We start from the raw sequence: 25,961 nt of genomic DNA on the forward strand, positions 1-25,961 counted from the left end.
TCTTGTACTATATTGGACCGCATTAAAGCACCAACAGCAATGCAGTAGGGATTTTTGGTCTAAAGTGTCAGACTGTTAAAGCAAATGTACAGTGCATCCAGAAAGAATTCACAGCGCTTCACTTTTTCCACATTGTGTTATGATACAGCCTTATTCCAAAATGGAATTAATATTTTCCTTCAAAATTCTACACACAATACTCCATAATGGCAACATGGAAAAAGTTTTTAAGATTTTTGTAAATTTATTAAAAATAAAAAAAACTAAGAAATCACATGTACATAAGTATTCACAGCCTTTGCTCAATACTTTGTTGATGCATCTTTGGCAGCAATTACAGCCTCAAGTCTTTTTGAATATGATGCCACAAGCTTTGGCACACCTATCTTTGGGCAGTTTCACCCATTCCTCTTTGCAGCACCTCTCAAGCTCCATCCGGTTGGATGGGAAGCGTCGGTGCACAGCCATTTTCAGATTTCTCCAGAGATGTTCAATCGGATTCAAGTCTGGGCTCTGGCTGGGCCACTCAAGGACATTCATAGAGTTGTCCTTTGATATCTTGGCTGTGTGTTTAGGGTCGTTGTCCTGCTGGAAGATGAACCGTCGCCCCAGTCTGAGGTCAAAAGTGCACTGGACCAGGTACATTGCTGCATTCATGTTATGGTATTGACCTGGTGATGAGCGGTGCCTGGTTTCCTTCAAACATGATGGCTGGCATTTACGCGAAAGAGTTCAATCTTTGTCTCATCAGACCAGAGAATTTTGTTTCTCATGGTCTGAGAGTCCTTCAGGTGCATTTTGGCAAACTCCAGGCGGGCTGCCATGTGCTTTTTACTAAGGAGTGGTTTCCGTCTGGCAACTCTACCATACAGGCCTGATTGGTGGATTGCTGCAGAGGTTGGTTGTCCTTCTGGAAGGTTCTCCTCTCTCCACAGAGGAATGCTGTAGCTCTGACAGAATGACCATCGCATTCTTGGTCAATTCCCTGACTAGGGCCCTTCTCCCCCAAACGCTCAGTTTAGACGTCCGGCCAGCTCTAGGAAGAGTCCTGGTGGTTCTGGACTTCTTCTATTTACGGATGATGGAGGCCACTGTGCTCATAGGGACCTCCAAAGCAGCAGATATTTTTCTGTACCCTTCCCCAGATTTGTGCCTCGAGACAATCCTGTCTCGGAGGTCTACAGACAAATCCTTTGACTTTATGCTTGGTTTGTGCTCAGACATGCACTTTCAAGTGTGGGACCTTATATAGACAGGTCTGTGCCTTTCCAAATCATGTCCAATCAACTGAATTTACCACAGGTGTACTCTGTAGGAACATCTCAAAGGTGATCAGTGGAAACAGGATGCACCTGAGCTCAATTTTAAGCTTCATGGCAAAGGCTGTGAATAATTATGTACATGTGATTTCTTAATTTTAATAAATTAGCAAAAAAAAAAATCACAAAAATAACTTTTTCCACGTTGTCATTATGGGGTATTGTGTGTAGAATTTTGAGGGAAAAAATTATGATGTAACATAATAAAATGTTGAAAAAGTGAACGTACATAAAACGTGAGTACATAAAAGGCAGAACTACATAAATCAGCAGTGTTACTTGTGAACCACAAGGCAGTGAAAGCTGCACATCATGTGCTTGTTTATACTTATTGGGATCTGAAGGTTATTTGTAAGTAATCTTCAGCAGCTACAGAGGGTTTTAACCAGAGATCTATATTTTACACATTTAATATGCCTCATATTGCAATTACAGCATTACAACTCACCATTCCCACAATATCACTGCAGACAAAGAAAAATTAATCAAAACTACCAAGCAGAAGCTACCAATTTCATCCAAGTAACGGTCTTCATCCATCCTGCAAAGCAGTGTCACTAAGGAAATGGTTTCCAGTTACTAATACTTTGACCATAACCATAGGCATGAAAATGCCGGCATTTGGGATGCCGGCGGTCAGAATACCGACAGCGGCATCCAGATGGTGGGAATCCTGACAGGGGAAAGGTAAGTATAATTACCTTTACCCAATGCCCCCCCTAACCCTTCCTACCTGCAGACTAAACCTAACCCCCCCCCCCCCCCCCCCCACCCCCCACACACAGCCTAAACTTAACTCCACCCTGCTTACTACCTCTTTGGCGGCCCGGAAAAGCTCTTTCGGGATCCCGGCTATGGATTCGTGATGCTCGTCGGGATGCCAGCACCGGCATTCCAAGTAGTGTCCAGATTACGGCGCCAGCATTCTGACAGCCAGGATCCTAACTGGATCACAACTATAGATAAATCACAAAACATATCTGCGACGAAATCCATTCCTTCAGTCTTTATTTATTGTCAAAATACAGAGATTTATTTTATGCAGAGGACATGTCAGGGGATGAGGTCATCAATATGAGACTGGCTATTAAAAGTAGTAATTTTTTTACTGGATATCACCACTTCTATTAAGGGCTACAACCAACAGTAGTCCCAATAAGTGAAGAGAATACTTGGCTCTCTCCAGCAGTAGTGGCCCCCAAGGAGAGTGGTGGTGAATGTACTGCTGCTGTCCTCCATTCATTATCACGAGATGCTGAGTGTTCATTTATGGAAACAAAAAGGATTTATTTCAATAAAGCATTTTTACCAAATAGGATAATTATTAAAATACTATAAAAAAAATGTTTTTTATATCAACACGGTCTAAATATATGCTTTTAGAACAAGTGCATTCCTAAGCCTGTTTCCATTTCCACTTTGCATGTGAGAACTAGTAAATTTGGGTCATGCTTCTGCAGATCAATACAACACTGGCAAGTGAAGCGGTAAGATGCTTCTTAATGCTGCCAGCCAGTATCTCCAAAGATTAGTCATACTACTAGGGTAATCATTTCTAGGTAAACTGTGGTGAAAACAGATTTTCTACTGCAATTGCCTCCAATTCTTGCTCACTAACATGGAAAGACTACCAATTAAAAAAAATAAAAATAAATAGGATTTTAATACCTACCGGTAAATCCTTTTCTCCTAGTCCGTAGAGGATGTTGGGGACACCAAAAGGACTATGGGGTATAGACGGGATCCGCAGGAGACATGGGCAAACTAAAAGACTTTGACTGGGTGTGAACTGGCTCCTCCCTCTATGCCCCTCCTCCAGACCTCAGTTATAGGAACTGTGCCCAGGGGAGACGGACATTTCGAGGAAAGGATTTTTGTTAAACTAAGGGCGAGAGACATACTAGCTCACACCACAAACACACCGTACAACTGGATTAGCAGGAAACCAGATAACAGTATGAACTAACAGCAGCAACAAGCTGAATATAACTGATACACAGCCTTCGTGTAACCGAAAACAACAAGTATCAATACAACTGCAAGGAACAGTCCGCACTGGGATGGGCGCCCAGCATCCTCTACGGACTAGGAGAAAAGGATTTACCGGTAGGTATTAAAATCCTATTTTCTCTTATGTCCTAGAGGATGCTGGGGACTCCAAAAGGACCATGGGGTCTCTACCAAAGCTCCAGACTGGGCAGGAGAGTGCGGACGACTCTGCAGCACCGATTGAGCAAACATAAGGTCCTCCTCAGCCAGGGTATAAAACTTATAGAACTTAGCAAAAGTGTTTGAACCAGACCACGTAGCTGCTCCTCAAAGTTAAACTGCCAAGACCCCTCGGGCAGCCGCCCAAGAAGAGCCCACCTTCCTGGTAGAATGGGCCTTTACTGACTTCGGCAACGGCAACCCAGCCGAAGAATGAGCGTGCTGAATCGTATTACAAATCCAGCGTGCAATAGTCTGCTTGGAAGCAGGATTTCCAATCTTGTTGGAGGCATACAGGACAAAGAGTGCTTCCGTTTTCCTAACAAAAGCCGTTCTGGTGACATAAATTTTCAAAGGTCTTACGACATCAAGAGATTTTGGGACTGCCACAGCATCCGCAGCCACAGATACCACAATAGGTTGGTTAATGTGAAACGAAGAAACCACCTTCGGCAGAAATTGTTGACGAGTCCTCAATTCTGCTCTATCCACATGAAAAATCAAATATGGGCTCTTGTGAGACAAAACCGCCAATTCTGACACTCGTCTGGCAGACGCCAAAGCCAAAAGCATGACCACTTTCCAAGTGAGAAACTTTAACTCAACCTTTCGCAAAGGTTCAAACCAGTGAGACATACGAAACTAACACCACTTCAAGATCCCACGGTGCCACGGGTGGCACAAATGGAGGATGGATATGCAGCACTCCCTTCACGGAAGTCTGAACCTCAGGAAGGGCGGCCAATTCTTTTTGAAAGACAATAGATAGATAAAGCCGAAATCTGCACTTTGATGGAAGCCAATTTAAGGCCTGCATCCACGCCTGCCCGCAAAAAGTGGAGGAAACAACCCAAGTGAAACTCCTCCGCAGGAGCTGCTTTGGTTTCACACCACGACACACATTTTCTCCAAATCCGGTGATAATGTTTTGCCGTGACCTCCTTCCTAGCCTTAAGGAGAGTGGGGATGACCTCCCCGGGAATACCTTTCCGAGCTAGGATTTGGTGTACATCCTCCACGCCATCAAACGCAGTAAGTCCGAAAACACGCAGGGCCCCTACAGTAACAGGTCCTCTCTTAGAGGAAGCGGCCAAGGATCTTCTACTAGTAATTCATGAAGATCCGGATACCAGGCCCTCCGTGGTCAATCTGGAACGACGAGTATTGCCTGAACCCTTGTTCGTCTTATAATCTTCAACACTCTTGGAATGAGAGGAAGAGGAGGGAACACATACACCAACTGAAACACCCACGGAGTCACCAGGGCGTCCACTGCACTGGCTTGGGGGTCCCTCGACCTGGAACAATACTTCGGAAGCTTCTTGTTGAGGCGAGACGCCATCATGTCTATTTGAGGAATTCCCCAACTCCTTGTCACTTCTGCAAATACCTCTTGATGCAGAGCCCACTCTCCTGGATGGAGATCGTGTCTGCTGAGGAAGTCTGCTTCCCAGTTGTCCACGCCCGGAAGGAAGACTGCTGACAAAGCGCTCACGTGCTGTTACGCCCAGTGGAGAACTCGTGGCCTCCGCCATTGCCGCCCTGCTCCTTGTACCGCCTTGGCGGTTTACGTACGCCACTGCTGTTATGTTGTCCGACTGGATCAGGACAGGGAGACCCTGAAGAAGGTTCTTCGCTTGCAGGAGGCAGTTATAAATGGCTCTCAACTCGAGAACATTTATGTGGAGACAAGATTCCGGCCTTGACCATTTTACCTGGAAACTTCTTCCTTGTGTGACTGCCCCCCAGACTCGGAGACTTGCATCTGTGGTCAGCAGGACCCAGTATGGATTCCGAATCGGCATTCCTCTAGAAGGTGAGAACCTTGCAGCCACCACAGGAGAGAAATCCTGGTCCTGGAAGATAGACTTATTTTCCGGTGCATGTGCCGGTGAGACCCGGACCATTTGTTCAGAAGATCCCACTGAAACACCCGGGAATGAAACCTGCCAAACGGAATGGCTTCGTAAGCCGCAACCATCTTCCCTAGCACTCGGGTGCATTGATGAATCGACACTCTTGCCGGTCTCAGAAGCTCCTTGACCATGGTCTGTATTTCCAGAGCTTTGTCCGCCGGAAGAAACACTCTCTGTTGTTCCGTGTCTAGGATCATGCCCAAGAAGGGCAGCCGAGTTGTCAGGATCAACTGAGATTTTGGCAAATTTAGAATCCAACCGTGATGTCGCAGAACCGACAGGGAGAGTTCCACATTTCTTAGCAACTGTTCCTTTGATCTCGCCTTTATCAGGAGATCGTCCAAGTACGGGATAATTGTGACCCCCTGCTTGCGAAGGAGTACCATCATTTCCGTCATTACCTTGGTGAAAACCCTCGGGGCCATGGAAAACCCAAACGGCAACGTCTGAAATTGGTAATGACAATCCTGCACCGCAAATCTTAGGAAGGCCTGATGAGGAGGATATATCGGGACGTGTAAGTAAGCATCCTTTATGTCGACTGACGCCATAAAATAACCCCCTTCTAGGCTGGAGATCACAGCTCAAAGAGATTCCATCTTGAATTTGAAAATTTTCAAGTATGGATTGAGGGATTTTAGGTTCAGAATCGGTCTGACCGAACCGTCCGGCTTCGGCACGACAAAGAGGCTCAAATAGAACCCTTCACCACATTGGGACGGGGGAACGGGGACAATGACCCTCTGTTGACACAGCTTTTGTATTGCAGCATTTACCACTTCTCTTTCTAGAAGAGAAACTGGCAAGGCTGATTTGAAAAAGCGGCGGGGGGGCATCTCCTGAAACTCCAGTTTGTACCCTTGGGACACTATGTCTAAGACCCAAGGATCCAGGGCTGATTGAAACCCAGACCTGACTGAAGATTCGGAGACGGCCCCCCACCGGCACGGACTCCCACAGGGGAGCCCCAACGTCATGCGGTGGACTTGGTAGAGGCGGGGGAGGACTTTTGGTCCTGGGCGCCAGACACAGCAGGTGACCTCTTTCCCCTTCCTCTACCCTTTGAAGCAAGAAAGGACGAGCTTTTTCCTTTTTTGTATTCATCAGGCCGAAAGGACTGCATCTGATAATGGGGCGCCTTTTTCTGTTGTGTGGGAACATAAGGAAGAAAAGAAAACTTACCTGCAGTAGCGGTAGACACCAGATCAGCAAGGCCATCACCAAACAAGACACTACCTTTAAAAGGAAGAGCTTCCATAGCTTTCTTGGAGTTGGCATCAGCATTCCATTGATGAATCCAAAGCGCCCTCCTGGCCGAGACCGCCATGGCATTGGCTCTCGATCCCAAGAGGCCAATATCCCTCGCCGCATCCTTTAGGTAATCTGCAGCGTCCTTGATATAACAAAGTGTCAAAAATAAGATTTTACTTACCGGTAAATCTATTTCTCATAGTCCGTAGTGGATGCTGGGGACTCCGTAAGGACCATGGGGAATAGACTGGCTCCGCAGGAGACATGGGCACTTTAAGAAAGAATTTAGATTCTGGTGTGCACTGGCTCCTCCCTCTATGTCCCTCCTCCAGACCTCAGTTAGAGAAACTGTGCCCGGAAGAGCTGACAGTACAAGGAAAGGACTTTGGAAATCCAGGGTAAGACTCATACCAGCCACACCAATCACACCGTATAACTTGTGATAAACTTACCCAGTCAACAGTATGAACAACAACAGAGCATCAGTTCAACCCTGATGCAACAATAACATAGCCCTTATTGCAGCAATAACCATATACAAGTATTGCAGAAGAAGTCCGCACTTGGGACGGGCGCCCAGCATCCACTACGGACTACGAGAAAAAGATTTACCGGTAAGTAAAATCTTATTTTCTCTAACGTCCTAGTGGATGCTGGGGACTCCATAAGGACCATGGGGATTATACCAAAGCTCCCAAACGGGCGGGAGAGTGCGGATGACTCTGCAGCACCGATTGAGTAAACAATAGGTCCTCATCAGCCAGGGTATCAAACTTGTAGAACTTTGCAAAAAAGTGTTTGAACCTGACCAAGTAGCAGCTTGGCATAGTTGTAATGCCGAGACCCCTCAGGCAGCCGCCCAAGAAGAGCCCACCTTCATAGTGGAATGGACTTTAACGGATTTTGGCAGCGGCAATCCAGCCGCAGAATGAGGCTGCTGAATCGTGTTACAGATCCAGCGAGCAATAGTTTGCTTTGAAGCAGGAGCACCCAGCTTGTTGGATGCATACAGGATAAACAGCGACTCCGTTTTCCTGACTCTAGCCGTTCTGGCTACATAAACCTTCAAAGCCCTGACCACATCCAGTAACTCGGAATCCTCCAAGTCACGAGTAGCCACAGGCACCACAATAGGTTGGTTCATATGAAAAGATGACACCACTTTTGGCAGAAATTGTGGACGGGTCCGCAATTCTGCTCTATCCATATGGAAAACCAGATAAGGGCTTTTATGTGACAAAGCCGCTAATTCTGACACACGCCTAGCCGAAGCCAAGGCTAATAGCATGACCACCTTCCACGTGAGATATTTTAACTCCACCGTTTTAAGTGGTTCAAACCAGTGTGATTTCAGGACACTTAACACCACGTTAAGATCCCAAGGTGCCACTGGAGGCACAAAAGGAGGCTGAATATGCAGCACTCCCTTTACAAACGTCTGAACTTCTGGTAGAGAAGTCAACTCTTTTTGAAAGAAAATGGATAGGGCCGAAATCTGGACCTTAATGGAGCCCAATTTTAGGCCCAAATTCACTCCCGCCTGTAGTAAGTGAAGGAAACGGCCCAGCTGGAATTCCTCTGTAGGAGCATTCCTGGCCTCACACCAAGACACACATTTTCGCCATATACGGTGATAATGTTTAGCTGTCACTTCCTTCCTAGCCTTTATCAGCGTAGGAATGACCTCGTCCGGAATGCCCTTTTCTGCTAGGATCCGGCGTTCAACCGCCATGCCGTCAAACGCAGCCGCGGTAAGACTTGGAACAGACAGGGCCCCTGTTGCAACAGGTCCTGTCTTAGAGGAAGAGGCCACAGGTCCTCTGTGAGCATTTCTTGCAGATCTGGATACCAGGTCCTTCGTGGCCAATCTGGAACAATGAGGATTGTTCTCACTCCTCCTTTTCTTATTATCCTCAGCACCTTGGGAATGAGAGGAAGAGGAGGAAATACATAGACCGACTGGAACACCCATGGTATCACCAGGGCGTCTACCGCTATTGCTTGAGGGTCTCTTGACCTGGCGCAATACCTCTGCAGTTTTTTGTTGAGGCGGGATGCCATCATGTCCACCTGTGGCAGTTCCCACCGATATGTGATCTGTGTGAAGACTTCCTGATGAAGTCCCCACTCTCCCGGGTGGAGGTCGTGTCTGCTGAGGAAGTCTGCTTCCCAGTTGTCCACTCCCGGGATGAACACTGCTGACAGAGCGCTTACGTGATTCTCCGCCCAGCGAAGAATTCTGGTGGCTTCTGCCATCGCCACTCTGCTCCTTGTGCCGCCTTGGCAGTTCCCCTGAGCCACTGCGGTGATGTTGTCGGACTGAATTAGAACCGATTGGTCGCGAAGCAAGTGCTCCGCTTGACGTAGGGCGTTGTATACGGCCCTTAGTTCCAGGATGTTGATGTGAAGGCAAGTTTCTTGACTTGACCACAGACCTTGGAAATTTCTTCCCTGTGTGACTGCTCCCCACCCTCGGAGACTAGCGTCCGTGGTCACCAGGACCCAGTCCTGAATTCCGAATCTGCGTCCCTCTAGAAGGTGAGAACTCTGCAGCCACCACAGGAGTGACACCCTGGCCCTGGGGGACAGGGTGATTTACCGATGCATCTGAAGATGTAATCCGGACCACTTGTCCAGTAAGTCCCATTGGAAGGTCCTCGCATGGAACCTGCCGAAGGGAATGGCCTCGTATTATGCCACCATTCTTCCCAGGACTCGAGTGCAGTGATGCACTGACACCTGTTTTGGTTTTAATAGAATCCTGACCAGTGTCATGAGCTCCTGAGCTCTCTCTATCGGTAGATAAACCCTTTTCTGGTCTGTGTCTAGGATCATGCCTAGGCCGTGTTGCCGTTACACTTCCAGAGAAAGTGATACGCTGTTCAGCAACTGCTCTCTTAATCTCGCTTTTATGAGGAGATCGTCCAAGTACGGGATAATTGTGACACCTTGCTTCCGCAGGAGCACCATCATTTCCGCCATTACCTTGGTGAAGATTCTCGGGGCCGTGGAGAGACCAAACGGCAACGTCTGAAATTGGTAATGACAATCCTGTACCGCAAATCTGAGGTACGCCTGATGAGGTGGATAAATGGGGATATGAAGGTATGCATCCTTTATGTCTAGAGACACCATAAAATCTCCTCCCTTCAGGCTTGCGATGACCGCTCTTAGGGATTCCATCTTGAACTTGAACCTTTTCAGGTATATGTTCAGGGATTTTAAATTCAATATGGGTCTGACCGAACCGTCCGGTTTCGGGACCACAACATGGTCGAATAATAACCCCCTCCTTGTTGAAGGAGGGGAACCTTGACCACCACCTGTTGAAGATACAATTTGTGAATTGCAGTTAACACTATTTCCCTCTCGTGGGGGGAAGCCGGCAGGGCCGTCAGTGAGGGGGCATCCCCTCAAAGTCCAGCTTGTATCCCTGAGACACAATATCTATTGCCCAGGGATCCAACAGGGAGTGAACAAACTTGTGGCTGAAATTAAGAAGACGTGCCCCCACCGGGCCTAGCTCCGCCTGTGGAGCCCCAGCGACATGCGGTGGATTTTGTAGAGGCCGGGGAGGACTTCTGTTCCTGGGAACTAGCTGTGTTGTGCAGCTTCTTTCCTCTGCCCCTGCCTCTGGCAAGAAAGGACGCATCTCGGACTTTCTTGTTTCTTTGTGTTCGAAAGGCTGCATTTGATAATGTCGTGCTTTCCTAGGCTGTGCAGGAATATAAGGCAAAAGATCAGAATTACCAGCTATAGCTGTGGAGACCAGGTCCGAGATCCGTTCTCCACACAATCCTCAGCCTTCCATATGCCTCTAAAGTCGGCATCACCTGTCCATTGCATATTCTACAGGACACGTCAAGCAGAAATCGACATAGCATTGACTCTAGAACCTAGTAGACTAATGACTCTTTGGGCATTTTAATATATATACATATCTTAAGACAGCATCTTTAATATATCTATCTATCTATCTATCTATCTATCTATATATATATATATATATATATATATATATATATATATATACACACACATACATACTAGGGTCGCAATCTCTGCTGATAAGGTACCTGTCCACGCCGCCCCAGCGCTATAAACCCATGCCGACACAATCGCCGGTCTGAGTAGTGTACCAGAATGTGCACGCTATCTGCAGGATCCCTGAGAATAGCTAGGGCTACCTTCTGGGCAAACGTGACACTCTAGGGGAAGATTCCCATCACATCCTGGCCCTAGTGGGGAAAGGATACTGCCTGAGAATTCTTTGTGAGAAGCTGCAGTCTCTTGTCTGGAGATTCACGCTCTTTTTCCTCATGAGAGGAGGGAAATTTACCTCAGCTTTCTTCCCCTTAAACATGTGTACCCTTGTGTCAGGGACAGATGAGTCATCAGTGATATGCAAATCATCTTTTATTACAATAATCATATATTGAATACTTTCCTGCCCTTTTGGCTGTAACTTTGCATTATCGTAGTCGACAATGGAGTCAGACCCTGTGTCGATATCAGTGTCTGTTATTTTGGATAGTGAGCATTGAGAGACTCTGAAGGTCTCTGCGACATAGGGACAGACATGGGTAGATTCCCTGTCTGTTCTCTAATCTTTTGTGCAATAAATTTTCCTTAGCACTTAATTACACATATCCAAACAGGTGTCGGCGTTGTCGACGGAGACACCCCTCACACACACATTTGCTCCATCTCCTCCTTAGGGGAGCCTTATACCTCAGACATGTCGACACACACGTACCGACACACCACACACTCAGGGAATGCTCATCTGAAGATAATTCCCCCACAAGGCCCTTTGGAGAGACAGAGAGAGAGTATGCCAGCACACACCCCAGCGCTATTAACCCAGGAATAACACAGTAACCTAATGTTAACCAAGTAGCTGCTGTTTATATTGATTTTAGCGCCTAATTATGTGCCCCCCCCTCTCCGCTTTTTACCCTCTTCTACCGTGTATCTGCAGGGGAGAGGCTGGGGAGCTTCCTCTCAGCGGTGCTGTGGAGAAAAAACATGGCGCTGGTGAGTGCTGAGGAAGAAGCCCCGCCCCCTCGACGGCGGGCTTCTGTCCCGCTTAAAAATACATTTACTTGGCGGGGGCTCATACATATATACAGTGCCCAACTGTATATATGCTAAACTTTTGCCAAAGAGGTCCCAATTGCTGCCCAGGGCGCCCCCCCTGCGCCCTGCACCCTTACAGTGACCGGAGTATGTGAGGTGCGTGTGGGAGCAATGGCGGTGCGCTACCTCAGTGAAGACTGGAGTCTTCTGCCGCCGATTTAGAAGTCTTCTTGCTTCTTATGCTCACCCGGCTTCTGTCTTCCGGCTCTGCGAGGGGGACGGCGGCGCAGCTCTGGGATCGGACGACGAGGGTGAGATCCTGTGTACGATCCCTCTGGAGCTAATAGTGTCCAGTAGCCTAAGAAGCAGGACCTATCTTCAGAGAGTAGGGCTGCTTCTCTCCCCTCAGTCCCACGATGCAGGGAGTCTGTTGCCAGCAGAGCTCCCTGAAAATAAAAAACCTAACAAAATACTTTCTTACAGCAAGCTCAGGAGAGCTCACTGAACAGCACCCAGCTCGTCCGGGCACAGATTCAAACTGAGGTCTGGAGGAGGGACATAGAGGGAGGTGCCAGAGCACACCAGAATCTAAATTCTTTCTTAAAGTGCCCATGTCTCCTGCGGAGCCCGTCTATTCCCCATGGTCCTTACGGAGTCCCCAGCATCCACTAGGACGTTAGAGAAAGAATGTTATCCTTATCAAGGGTATCCATATCAGAAGCTAAATTATCAGCCCACTTAGCAATAGCACTACTCACCCACGCCGACGCCACAGCAGGTCTGAGTAATGCACCAGTAGTAACGAAAATGGCTTTCAATGTCGTCTCCTGCTTGCGATCCGCCGGATCCTTGAGGGTAGCCGTGTCAGGAGATGGAAGCGCCACCTTTTTGGACAGTCGGGACAGAGCCTTGTCCACATTGGGAGACAACTCCCATTTCTCCCTGTCGTCAGAGGGGAAAGGACATGCTATAAAAATTCTCTTGGGAATCTGCCACCTTTTGTCAGGCGACTCCCAAGCCTTTTCACAAAGAGCGTTCAGTTCATGAGAGGGGGGAAACGTCACCTCAGGCTTTTTCCCTTATACAAACAAACCCTCTTATCTGGAACAGGGGGTTCTTCAGAAAAATGCAAAACATCTTTAATAGCCACAATCATGTACTGAATACTCTTAACTACCTTTGGATGTAAAGTAGCCTCATTGAAATCGACACTGGAATCAGAGTCTGTGTCGGTATCTTTATCTGCCATCTGGGTAAATGAACGTTTTTGTGACCCTGAGGGGGTCTGTACCTGAGACAAAGCGTCCTCTATGGATTTCCTCCATGTTTGTGTCTGAGAATCAGATTTATCAAGCCTCGTAGACAATAATGCCACATTTGCATTCAGCGTACTCAACATATTCACCCAATCAGCAGTCGGCTGTGCAGACAGTCATTCCCAAATCTTTTTTTGCGCCCCCAGTAACTTCCTCCGGGGAGGAACACTCAGCCTCAGACATGTCGACACGCAGTACTGACACACCCACATTCAGACCGGCCAAGGAAGGGGACAGACCCACAGGGAAGCCTGTAGAGAGACCACAGAGGGAGTATGCCAGCTCACACCCCAGCGCCCATATACTACAAAACAAATAATAAGATTTTACTTACCGATAAATCTATTTCTCGTAGTCCGTAGTGGATGCTGGGACTCCGTAAGGACCATGGGGAATAGCGGCTCCGCAGGAGACAGGGCACAAGAATAAAAGCTTTAGGATCAGGTGGTGTGCACTGGCTCCTCCCCCTATGACCCTCCTCCAAGCCTCAGTTAGGATACTGTGCCCGGACGAGCGTACATAATAAGGAAGGATATTGAATCCCGGGTAAGACTCATACCAGCCACACCAATCACACCGTATAACTTGTGATCTGAACCCAGTTAACAGTATGATAAAACGAAAAGGAGCCTCTGAAAAGATGGCTCACAACAATAATAACCCGAATTTTTGTAACAATAACTATATACAAGTATTGCAGACAATCCGCACTTGGGATGGGCGCCCAGCATCCACTACGGACTACGAGAAATAGATTTATCGGTAAGTAAAATCTTATTTTCTCTGACGTCCTAGTGGATGCTGGGACTCCGTAAGGACCATGGGGATTATACCAAAGCTCCCAAACGGGCGGGAGAGTGCGGATGACTCTGCAGCACCGAATGAGAGAACTCCCGGTCCTCCTCAGCCAGGGTATCAAATTTGTAGAATTTTGCAAACGTGTTTGCCCCTGACCAAGTAGCTGCTCGGCAAAGTTGTAAAGCCGAGACCCCTCGGGCAGCCGCCCAAGATGAGCCCACTTTCCTTGTGGAATGGGCTTTTACCGATTTTGGCTGTGGCAGGCCTGCCACAGAATGTGCAAGCTGAATTGTACTACAAATCCAACGAGCAATCGTCTGCTTAGAAGCAGGAGCACCCAGCTTGTTGGGTGCATACAGGATAAACAGCGAGTCAGATTTTCTGACTCCAGCCGTCCTGGAAACATATATTTTCAGGGCCCTGACAACGTCAAGCAACTTGGAGTCCTCCAAGTCCCTAGTAGCCGCAGGTACCACAATAGGTTGGTTCATGTGAAATGCAGAAACCACCTTAGGTAGAAATTGAGGACGAGTCCTCAATTCTGCCCTGTCAGAATGAAAAATTAAGTAAGGACTTTTATATGATAAAGCCGCCAATTCTGACACACGCCTGGCTGAAGCCAGGGCTAACAGCATCATCACCTTCCATGTGAGATATTTGAAGTCCACAGTGGTGAGTGGTTCAAACCAATGTGACTTTAGAAAACTCAACACAACATTGAGATCCCAAGGTGCCACTGGAGGCACAAAAGGAGGCTGTATATGCAGTACCCCTTTTACAAATGTCTGAACTTCAGGCATTGAAGCCAGTTCTTTTATTCTAAGCAGCTCAGGAGAGCCACCTAGCCTGCACCCTTCTCGTTCGGGCACAAAAATCTAACTGAGGCTTGGAGGAGGGTCATAGGGGGAGGAGCCAGTGCACACCACCTGATCCTAAAGCTTTTATTCTTGTGCCCTGTCTCCTGCGGAGCCGCTATTCCCCATGGTCCTTACGGAGTCCCAGCATCCACTAGGACGTCAGAGAAAATAAGAATTTACTCGCCGGTAATTCTATTTCTCGTAGTCCGTAGTGGATGCTGGGGACTCCGTAAGGACCATGGGGAATAGACGGGCTCCGCAGGAGACTGGGCACACTATAAGAAAGATTTGCTACTACCTGGTGTGCACTGGCTCCTCCCTCTATGCCCCTCCTCCAGACCTCAGTTAGATTTCTGTGCCCGGCCGAGCTGGATGCACACTAGGGGCTCTCCTGAGCTCCTAGAAAGAAAGTATATGTTAGGTTTTTTATTTTACAGTGAGACCTGCTGGCAACAGGCTTACTGCAACGAGGGACTAAGGGGAGAAGAAGCGAACCTACCTGCTTGCAGCTAGCTTGGGCTTCTTAGGCTACTGGACACCATTAGCTCCAGAGGGATCGACCGCAGGACCCGTCCTTGGTGTTCGTTCCCGGTGCCGCGCCGCCGTCCCCCTTACATAGCCAGAAGCAAGAAGATGGTCCGGAAAATCGGCGGCAGAAGACTTCAGTCTTCACCAAGGTAGCGCACAGCACTGCAGCTGTGCGCCATTGCTCCTCATACACACTTCACACTCCGGTCACTGAGGGTGCAGGGCGCTGGGGGGGGGGGCGCCCTGAGCAGCAATAAAATCACCTTGGCTGGCAAAATAACCACAATATATAACCCCAGAGGCTATATATGTGGTAATTACCCCTGCCAGAATACAGAAAAAAGCGGGAGAATAGGCCGCGGAAAAGGGGCGGAGCTATCTCCCTCAGACACACTGGCGCCATTTCTCCTTCACAGATCCGCTGGAAGGAAGCTCCCTGGCTCTCCCCTGCAGTCTACACTTCAGAACAGGGTAAAAAAAGAGAGGGGGCGCACTAAATTTAGGCGCAATATATATATATATAATATAAAAAGCAGCTATAGGGGACATAACTCAGTTAGTCCCTGCATTATATAGCGCTCTGGTGTGTGCTGGCATACTCTCTCTCTGTCTCCCCAAAGGGCTTTTGTGGGGTCCTGTCTCCTTTAAGAGCATTCCCTGTGTGTGTGTGTGCGGTGTGTCGGTACGGCTGTGTCGACATGTTTGATGAGGAGACTTATGTGGAGGCGGAGCAGATGCCTATAAATGTGATGTCACCCCCTGCGGGGCAGACACCTGAGTGGATGGACTTATGGAAGGAATTACGTGCAAGTGTCGACTCCTTACATAAAAAATTTGACGACATCCCAAATGCGGGACAGCCGGCTTCTCAGCTCGTGCCTGCCCAGGCAATTCAAAGGCCATCAGGGACTCTAAAACGCCCACTACCTCAGATGGCAGACACAGATGTCGACACGGATACTGATACCAGTGTCGACGACGATGAGTCAAATTTAATGTCCACTAGGGCCATTCGTTGCATGATTGAGGCAATGAAAGATGTTTTACACATTTCTGATATAAACCCAGGTACCTCAAAAAAGGGTATTATGTTTGGGGAGAAAAAACTACCAATAGTTTTTCCCCCATCTGAAGAATTAAATGAAGTGTGTGAAGAAGCGTGGGCTTTCCCTGATAAAAAATGGGTGATTTCAAAAAAATTACTAATGGCGTTCCCTTTCTCGCCAGAGGATAGGTCACGTTAGGAAACTCCCCCTAGGGTGGATAAAGCGCTCACACGTTTGTCTAAAAAGGTGGCACTACCGTCTCCGGATACGGCCGCCCTAAAGGAACCTGCTGATAGAAAGCAGGAGGCTATCCTAAAGTCTATATATACACACACTGGTGTTATACTGAGACCAGCTATTGCTTCAGCGTGGATGTGCAGTGCTGCTGCTGCTTGGTCAGATTCCCTGTCAGAAAATATTGATACCCTGGACAGGGACACTATACTGCTAACCGTAGAGCATATAAAAGACTCAGTCTTGTACATGAGAGATGCACAGAGGGAGATCTGCCGGCTGGCATCTAGAATAAGTGCATTGTCCATTTCTGCTAGGAGAGGCTTATGGACACGGCAGTGGACAGGGGATGCAGATTCTAAAAGGCACATGGAAGTTTTGCCTTATAAGGGTGAGGAGTTATTCGGGGATGGTCTCTCAGACCTTGTTTCCACAGCAACAGCTGGGAAGTCAGCATTTTTGCCCCATGTCCCCTCACAGCCTAAGAAAGCGCCGTATTATCAGGTACAGTCCTTTCGACCCCAGAAAAACAGGCGGGGAAAAGGCGGGTCCTTTCTGTCTAGAGGCAGAGGAAGGGGAAAAAAGCTGCACCACACAGCAGGTTCCCATGAACAAAAGTCCTCCCCCGCTTCTTCCAAATCCGCCGCATGACGGTGGGGCTCCACAGGCGGAGCCAGGTACGGTGGGGGGCCGCCTCAAAAATTTCAGCGATCAGTGGGTTCGCTCACGGGTGGATCCCTGGATCCTTCAAGTATCATCTCAGGGGTACAAGCTGGAATTCGAGGCGCCTCCCCACCGCCGTTTCCTCAAATCGGCCTTACCGACAACTCCCTCGGGCAGGGAGGCTGTACTAGAGGCAATTCACAAGCTGTATTCCCAGCAGGTGATAGTCAAAGTACCCCTACTTCAACAAGGACGGGGTTACTATTCCACACTGTTTGTGGTACCGAAACCGGACGGTTCGGTGAGACCCATTTTAAATTTGAAATCCTTGAACACATACATAAAAAGATTCAAGTTCAAGATGGAATCGCTCAGGGCGGTTATTGCAAGCCTGGACGAGGGGGATTACATGGTATCCCTGGACATCAAGGATGCTTACCTGCATGTCCCAATTTACCTTCCTCACCAGGAATACCTCAGATTTGTGGTACAGGATTGCCATTACCAATTCCAGACACTACCGTTTGGACTGTCCACGGCACCGAGGGCGTTTAGCAAGGTAATGGCAGAAATGATGATACTCCTTCGAAAAAAGGGAGTTTTAATTACCCCGTACTTGGACGATCTCCTAATAAAGGCGAGGTCCAGGGAGCAGTTACTGGTCGGAGTAGCACTATCTCGGTAAGTGCTATAACAGCATGGCTGGATTCTAAACATTCCAAAGTCACAACTGGTTCCTTCCACACGCTTACTGTTCCTGGGGATGATTCTGGACACAGAACAGAAAAAAGTGTTTCTCCCGCAGGAGAAAGCCAAGGAGCTGTCATCTCTAGTCAGAGACCTCCTAAAACCAAAACGGGTATCGGTGCATCACTGCACACGAGTCCTGGGAAAAATGGTGGCTTCGTACGAAGCAATTCCATTCGGCAGGTTCCATGCAAGGACCTTCCAGTAAGACCTCTCGGACAAGTGGTCGGGATCGCATCTTCAGATGCATCAACTGATAACCCTGTCTCCAAGGACCAGGGTGTCTCTACTGTGGTGGCTGCAGAGTGCTCATCTTCTAGAGGGCCGCAGATTCGGCATACAGGACTGGGTCCTGGTGACCACGGATGCCAGCCTTCGGGGCTGGGGCGCAGTCACACAGGGAAGAAATTTCCAGGGACTTTGGTCAAGTCAGGAGTCGTCCCTACACATAAATATTCTGGAACTGAGGGCCATTTACAATGCCCTAAGTCAGGCAAGGCCCCTGCTTCAAAACCAGCCGGTTCTGATCCAATCAGACAACATCACGGCAGTCGCCCATGTAAACCGACAGGGCGGCACAAGAAGCAGGGTGGCGATGGCAGAAGCCACAAGGATTCTCCGATGGGCGGAAAATCACGTAATAGCACTGTCAGCAGTGTTCATTCCGGGAGTGGACAACTGGGAAGCAGACTTCCTCAGCAGACACGACCTCCACCCGGGAGAGTGGGGACTTCATCCAGAAGTCTTCCTACTGTTGGTAAACCGTTGGGAAAGGCCACAGGTGGACATGATGGCGTCCCGCCTCAACAAAAAGCTAAAGAGATATTGCGCCAGGTCAAGGGACCCTCAGGCGATAGCTGTGGACGCTCTAGTGACACCGTGGGTGTACCAGTCGGTTTATGTGTTCCCTCCTCTGCCTCTCATACCAAAGGTACTGAGAATAATAAGAAGGCGAGGAGTAAGAACGATACTCGTGGTTCCGGATTGGCCAAGAAGAGCTTGGTACCCGGAACTTCAAGAAATGTTATCAGAGGACCCATGGCCTCTACCGCTCAGACAGGATCTGCTACAGCAGGGGCCCTGTCTGTTCCAAGACTTACCGCGGCTGCGTTTGACGGCATGGCGGTTGAATTCCGGATCCTAAAGGAAAAGGGCATTCCGGAGGAAGTCATTCCTACGCTGATAAAAGCCAGGAAAGAAGTAACCGCAAATCATTATCACCGCATTTGGCGAAAATATGTTGCGTGGTGTGAGGCCAGGAAGGCCCCTACAGAGGAATTTCAGCTGGGTCGTTTTCTGCACTTCCTACAGTCAGGAGTGACTATGGGCCTAAAATTGGGTTCCATTAAGGTCCAGATTTCGGCTCTGTCGATTTTCTTCCAGAAAGAACTGGCTTCACTGCCTGAAGTTCAGACTTTTGTAAAGGGAGTGCTTCATATTCAGCCCCCTTTTGTGCCTCCTGTGGCACCTTGGGATCTCAATGTGGTGTTGAGTTTCCTAAAATCACATTGGTTTGAACCACTAAAAACCGTGGATCTGAAATATCTCACGTGGAAAGTGGTCATGTTATTGGCCTTGGCTTCGGCCAGGCGTGTGTCAGAATTGGCGGCTTTGTCATGTAAAAGCCCTTATCTGATTTTCCATATGGATAGGGCAGAATTGAGGACTCGTCCCCAGTTTCTCCCTAAGGTGGTATCAGCTTTTCACTTGAACCAACCTATTGTGGTGCCTGCGGCTACTAGGGACTTGGAGGATTCCAAGTTACTGGACGTAGTCAGGGCCTTGAAAATTTATGTTTCCAGGACGGCTGGAGTCAGGAAAACTGACTCGCTTTTTATCCTGTATGCACCCAACAAAATAGGTGCTCCTGCTTCTAAGCAGACTATTGCTCGCTGGATTTGTAGCACAATTCAGCTGGCGCATTCTGCGGCTGGATTGCCGCATCCTAAATCAGTGAAAGCCCATTCCACGAGGAAGGTGGGCTCATCTTGGGCGGCTGCCCGAGGGGTCTCGGCATTACAACTTTGCCGAGCTGCAACTTGGTCAGGGGCAAACACGTTTGCTAAATTCTACAAATTTGATACCCTGGCTGAGGAGGACCTTGAGTTCTCTCATTCGGTGCTGCAGAGTCATCCGCACTCTCCCGCCCGTTTGGGAGCTTTGGTATAATCCCCATGGTCCTTACGGAGTCCCCAGCATCCACTAGGACGTCAGAGAAAATAAGAATTTACTCACCGGTAATTCTATTTCTCGTAGTCCGTAGTGGATGCTGGGCGCCCATCCCAAGTGCGGATTGTCTGCAATACTTGTATATAGTTATTGCCTAACTAAAGGGTTATTGTTGAGCCATCTGTTGAGAGGCTCAGTTATATTTCATACTGTTAACTGGGTTTAATATCACGAGTTATACGGTGTGATTGGTGTGGCTGGTATGAGTCTTACCCGGGATTCAAAATCCTTCCTTATTGTGTCAGCTCTTCCGGGCACAGTATCCTAACTGAGGTCTGGAGGAGGGGCATAGAGGGAGGAGCCAGTGCACACCAGGTAGTACCAAATCTTTCTTATAGTGTGCCCAGTCTCCTGCGGAGCCCGTCTATTCCCCAGAAAAAAATGTTTTTCCTTTGATCTAATTCAATGATATAATGCAGATATTTTTTCTAATGGATCTCATGATCTGCATATAGAGCCATATATGGCTCTATATGCGGATCATGAGATCCATTAGAAAAAATATCTGCATTAGATCAAAGGAAAAACATGTGTTATCATATTAATGAAGAGACTGGAGTAATATATCTACTCATTAAAATCTGACCAACTACCTATTATGATGATACTGCGAGTGTGGTGACAGCCCTGGAGGGAGGGAAGTACCGGGTTCACGGCAAGACAGTGTTGCGGTCGCGAGATACACCGGGTGGTACTTTCCCTCCAGCGGTGACACCGCACTCATATTTCCTAAAAAGGCTAATAATGTTATGAAATATTTAGCTACGATTATGGTTTCTATCGTTGCTAAGTTACAAGTTTATCACGTGACCATAATAGGGTCATGTGACCGAACTAGGCTGACCTTCACCTGCTTTTCCCCACTTATAAAAGATGTTCGGGGGTTTTCAAATAAAGATCTCTAACGTTGCTTAGCGACGAGGTAAACAGCGAGGTCACGTGGTCGGACTCCGATCACGTGACCTATTCTGATTGGCTATGGGATCCCTCTCTTGTTCTAGACTGAAAGAGAGGCTTGACACTCACGCCCAATGTAGGACTAAATCTCCTGCTACTTCCGGGAAGAACGATCATGTGACCATAATGTATTTAATAAATAGTGTTTTTAAGCACTTTCTGCATCTCGTTTTCACTAATGTTTAATAGGACTGTTTTCTGGCATCTGATTACACAATATAACTAGATTAGTGGTTAAATTTGATAACTTATTCAATTGATTAATTATTGCACACCTGTGGGGCATAATGATCAACACTGCTATAAAAGGGCTTTATGTACACTGCATCTACACCTTGAAAAAGCTGCGCTAGCAGTAAAACGCGTTGGTGATAAAACTGGGACCTTCATACTACAAGATTCACCTGCCATCCGATTATTGGGAACGGTGATCCCTAAGGGACATTTTTGGGAAGACAACTACATCAGGACCTTGCCATGGTTCAATTCCCCTACTAGTACCAGCACGGGACAACTGAAACAAGTGAGAGGATCTCCTTTTTACGGAGTGCTAACCGATTGTAGAGGACTCACTACAGTGAACTGGTAACACCGTACAAAAATCTCCCTAGGATAAGGCTTCTTGCAATACACCCAGCATTTCAAGAATTTTTTTCAAAACTTAGCAGTGTTGATTTTGGCCCTATTTTTTAATTGTGGTACCCTTATTATATTTTTATCATCTGTTGCAACAGTAATTATATATTAATATGCATGAAATTGATGACCTATGTTCTTAATAAATTTTCCACTATACATTTAACTAGTTCTTAGCGCTGAATTGTTTTTACCTTCTCTGTATACATTTAAGGGTCTAACTAGCCCTCTTATTCAGCAGCTTGAGGATCCACAACACCTGTCAGCGCCATCCTACTTTGGTAGTTTTTTTCACACATTCTCCAACTTAACTTTAGCTGAATTGACTAGCGTCAGGAGCGAATTCCCGGCGCTATTCATCTGTTGCCGAATTGAATCGACCCCAATGTACCACATAAATAGAAGATGACTGGTTATTATGGGCCATTCCTCGACTTGATAAATCTCCCCAGAAATGTGAGGTAAAACCAATCATTTAAATTTGACTGTAGCTGTTAAGTAGCTGCATAATGACAAACATTTGACTGAAAGAACTTCCACAGTAAGGATTACATAAAACTACAATGTTTGCCAATACTGAAAATATGGTAGGAACAAGATAAAAAGAAACAAACCTCAAGAGCTATTTTTAACCTTGCTTAAAATGTTACTGTTATTTGAAAAACAACTAGCCTTTATTTTCCAAGGAGATACAAAATGTTAACTCCAAACATACAATAAACATTAAGCAGTTATAATTATGCATAACAACCGCACATACAGTAGCAGAGGCAGCCATTTTGTACGCTACGCAACAACTTACTACAGTAAAGACATTGCCAAGAGATTATTTACCATGCCTTTGTGAAAGCACCAATTTTTTTGTAAACCGACAACTACTCTTACTTTGGGGAGCAGCAAGTGTGTAATAAATGGGCACCCAGAACAATTGAATTGCTCCATCGGGCACCCCTTTAATTATAGCAGCACCCAAAACAATTTAATCCCCCCCCCCCCGAAAAAAAAAAAAATCTACCCCCTACTGTTTGAAAGCAACTGGTTCTGCAAGACTGAAACGCTTTTGGGCTTTCTAAAAGATGACCGAACTAGACAACCAAGATAGCGGATGTGCAGCCATGTTAACACTTACTGAAGATCCCAATCATCAATGTAAAAGTATTATGTACAGAAAACATGTATTGTCCTTGTAAGTAGATTTGTAAGCTTTGCTTTGGTCCCCCTGCTATAAAATGTACTGCAATATCTACATGTAATTGGGGACAATTATGTAGTATACTATACGATGCTGAAGCTATAACATAACGGGGAAATATCAGAATTTCTCTGTGACATACATTATGAAGTGAGTATACAATCTTGTTGTGTTAAATGTGGAAGAACAGCCAAATCATCTGAAAATTGATTAGCAGGATATTAATGTAAGCCAGTCGTGGTTCCGTAATATAGGCTTTATTTCCGATAGCCCTGCAATCTAACCAATGCAAAATAAATGACTGAAGCGATAAAATACAGCATGTGCACTGGCCATATAAATGTCATAGGCCTGTGTGTACACACGGTGAGACTTATCCTTGCGATTTTGACTATATGTAAGTTAGTGCAAATCGCACTGTGTTAGGCAGCTTGCGATAACGATGTGCACCCCACGGGGTCGGTATCGCAAGGAAAGATAGACTGTGCAGGCAAGTCAAACTTGACTAAACAGTGTACTATCTAGTACAAAGCATAGTCAAAATCCAAGGTACAGTACAGATCGTCAAAATCGATGCTTCTGGGCTCTGGGGGAGTTCAGGGGAAATCGCAAAGTCAAAATCAAAGATAGTCCAAATCTCACCGTGTGCATGCACTGAATGTTGGGGATGAGTTTGGGAATCAATTTCTAAAAAAGTTTAGTTTTGATAAAATTAATCACATCTACAACAACAAAAAGCTTGCCACTGACTGAAGGAGTCACAGACTAGATGAACAAGTACAGAAAAGAGTACAGTAACATGCCCACTACAGCAAAGACAAACCCTGAGCGGGTAAGGAAAACAACAAAAGAAAGCTACAAAGAACAAAGGAACTGCTTGAGTGACAATCATCTTTCTTTTCACAGTAAGCGGCAGACTATGGTGACACACCAGAAATAAGTGTAATGCAGAGGACACAGGGTCCTGTACAGTAGTACACAGGAGGGCCAGCAGCAGCCACACTTCTCACTACTGTGTAATGGCTCATTAACCCGCTCCCTGCCAGGGTGACCCTCTATGCGAGCTTACATGTCAGTTAGTAGCACAGCTCCTCCTGTGTGTCCTGAGGCCTTTTTAGGCTGTGAAGATCCGACTTACAGCTGTATGCGGAGGGGTCGGGCATGGTCCCTGTATCACCCCATGTCACCCCCAGGTGTCCCGGGCTGCGGGCACGTCTCCTGCTCACCCCCGGGCCGGCCCAGGTAAATGAGCGGTCACAGTGACAGTTTCCTGCGGTGTCCCCCCTCCCTCTCCCGCCGTATAGCGGCGCAGTCACTTGGATCGGATTACACGGCGGCGGCCTGACGTCCCACTCCAGCAGCAGCAGCCGGCGGTTGGAAGGGGAGGGAGGCAGCAGGCTGACACGGAAGTACAGGCACGCTCAGCCTGCCTTCCCTCATTGCTCTGCACAGTGCATGGCATGCGGTCATGCTGCTCCGTGTAGCATAATGTCATACTGTTCTGCACAGTGCATGTCTGCTCTGTATAGCACACTGTCATACTGCCCTGCACAGTGCATGGTATGCGGTCATGCTGCTCCGTGTAACATAATGTCATACTGTTCTGCACAGTGCATGTCTGCTCTGTATAGCACACTGTCATACTGCTCTGCACAGTGCATGGTATGCGGTCATACTGCTCCGTATAGCATACTGTCCTGCACAGTGCATGGCATGCAGTTGTACTACTTAATACAGTGCGTAGTATACGGTCACACTGCTATCACTGCTCTGCACAGTGCATGGCACACTGTATGGTCCTGCACCACTTCCACCAAGTTACTGTTCCAAGCAACTGACATAAAAAACACATAGTCCTACTGCTCAGTACAGTGCACAGCACACTTACCAGTTTGCAGCCAGCCATTGTTGCCAATCACAATGTTGACATTTTAATCAGGGCTGGTTCTAGACCTTGTGGCGCCCAGGACGAAAGTTTCCTGTGCCCCCCCCCCCGGTAAAATAGTGTTGGTGCGCGCCCAAAAACAGGGGCGTGGCTTCTTCATAGGGAAGGGGCATGGCCACAGTTGTCCCCCTGTACTTGTGCCCCCAGTAGCAGTACCCCCAGCAGCTGTGCACCCTGTAGCACTGCCCCATAGCAGTGCCCACAGCAGCTGTGCCCCCAGTAGATTTGCCACCTGTAGCAGTGCCCCCAGTAGTTGTGCCTCCTGTATCTGTGCCCCCAGTAGTAGCGCCGCTTGCAAACACCAAAAACACAATACTTACCAGCCCCGCTCCTGCGCTGTCCTCAGTCTCCGGCAGCCGCTCCTATCTATGGGAGAGACGTCATGTCGTCTCTCCCATAGCAGCGCTATACAAACACTAGAGGTCAATTATGACCTCTGGTGTCAGTCACTGGAGCCAGCTGCAGTGGGCGCCCACACAGCCCACGGCGCCTGCTGCAGCCGGGGAGAGCGGGGATCAGGAGTAGTAGCTCTTCCCACATCGGTGGCGGCGCCCTCGGGGTAGCGGCACCCCGGGCAAAAAGCCTGCTTGCCCATGGCAAGAGCCGCTACTGATTGCAATGTCAAATGGTCCAAAACGTCAGTATTCAGAATGTGGATAACACTACGAACATATCAACATTCTGAATTAAGTTAAACCTGTCGATACTGACAAAATGCCTCTCCTACGCTGGCAGCACTACGGGACCATGCATAGACTGTTACTTCCCCAGATAACTATATAGTCTGCTATTTTTTATTTTTTTTATTATTATATTCAGTGGTGGAAAAATGCTTCTCAAGAAGTGCCACTTCAGGCACACATCTAGTATGGCTTCCAGACTGTATGCCAGCAGTCACATGACCAACACCGGCATCCCGAAGCAGAGAATCCCCCCAACCATCCCTTCACACAGGCTAAACCTTTTTCTACTTAAATGTAACTATTTATGTCATATAGTCATTGGTAATATAGGCATGTCTATATTGTGGCTGACAACAT

The 25,961-nt window shown here is 47.5% G+C and overlaps 1 protein-coding gene and 1 long non-coding RNA gene across 4 annotated transcripts in view; both read right to left on the bottom strand.

Annotated features, from left to right (window-relative positions):
• The window catches only part of CHD9 (chromodomain helicase DNA binding protein 9), a 575,583-nt gene that overhangs the window by 382,634 nt on the left and 166,988 nt on the right, over positions 1-25,961 (bottom strand). The window lies entirely within an intron of this gene.
• LOC134969383 (uncharacterized) lies at positions 2,311-24,369 on the bottom strand. 2 transcript variants are annotated; one of them, XR_010189465.1, is made up of 3 exons: positions 24,046-24,369; positions 12,532-12,715; positions 2,311-2,574 (listed from the first exon to the last, which is right to left on the bottom strand). It is a non-coding gene; the product is annotated as an uncharacterized LOC134969383 (long non-coding RNA). The 2 variants fall into 2 exon arrangements; XR_010189466.1 differs by lacking the exon at positions 12,532-12,715.

The sequence above is a fragment of the Pseudophryne corroboree genome, chromosome 11 (genome assembly GCF_028390025.1).
Source record: "Pseudophryne corroboree isolate aPseCor3 chromosome 11, aPseCor3.hap2, whole genome shotgun sequence".
NCBI classification, from domain to species: Eukaryota; Metazoa; Chordata; class Amphibia; order Anura; family Myobatrachidae; genus Pseudophryne; species Pseudophryne corroboree.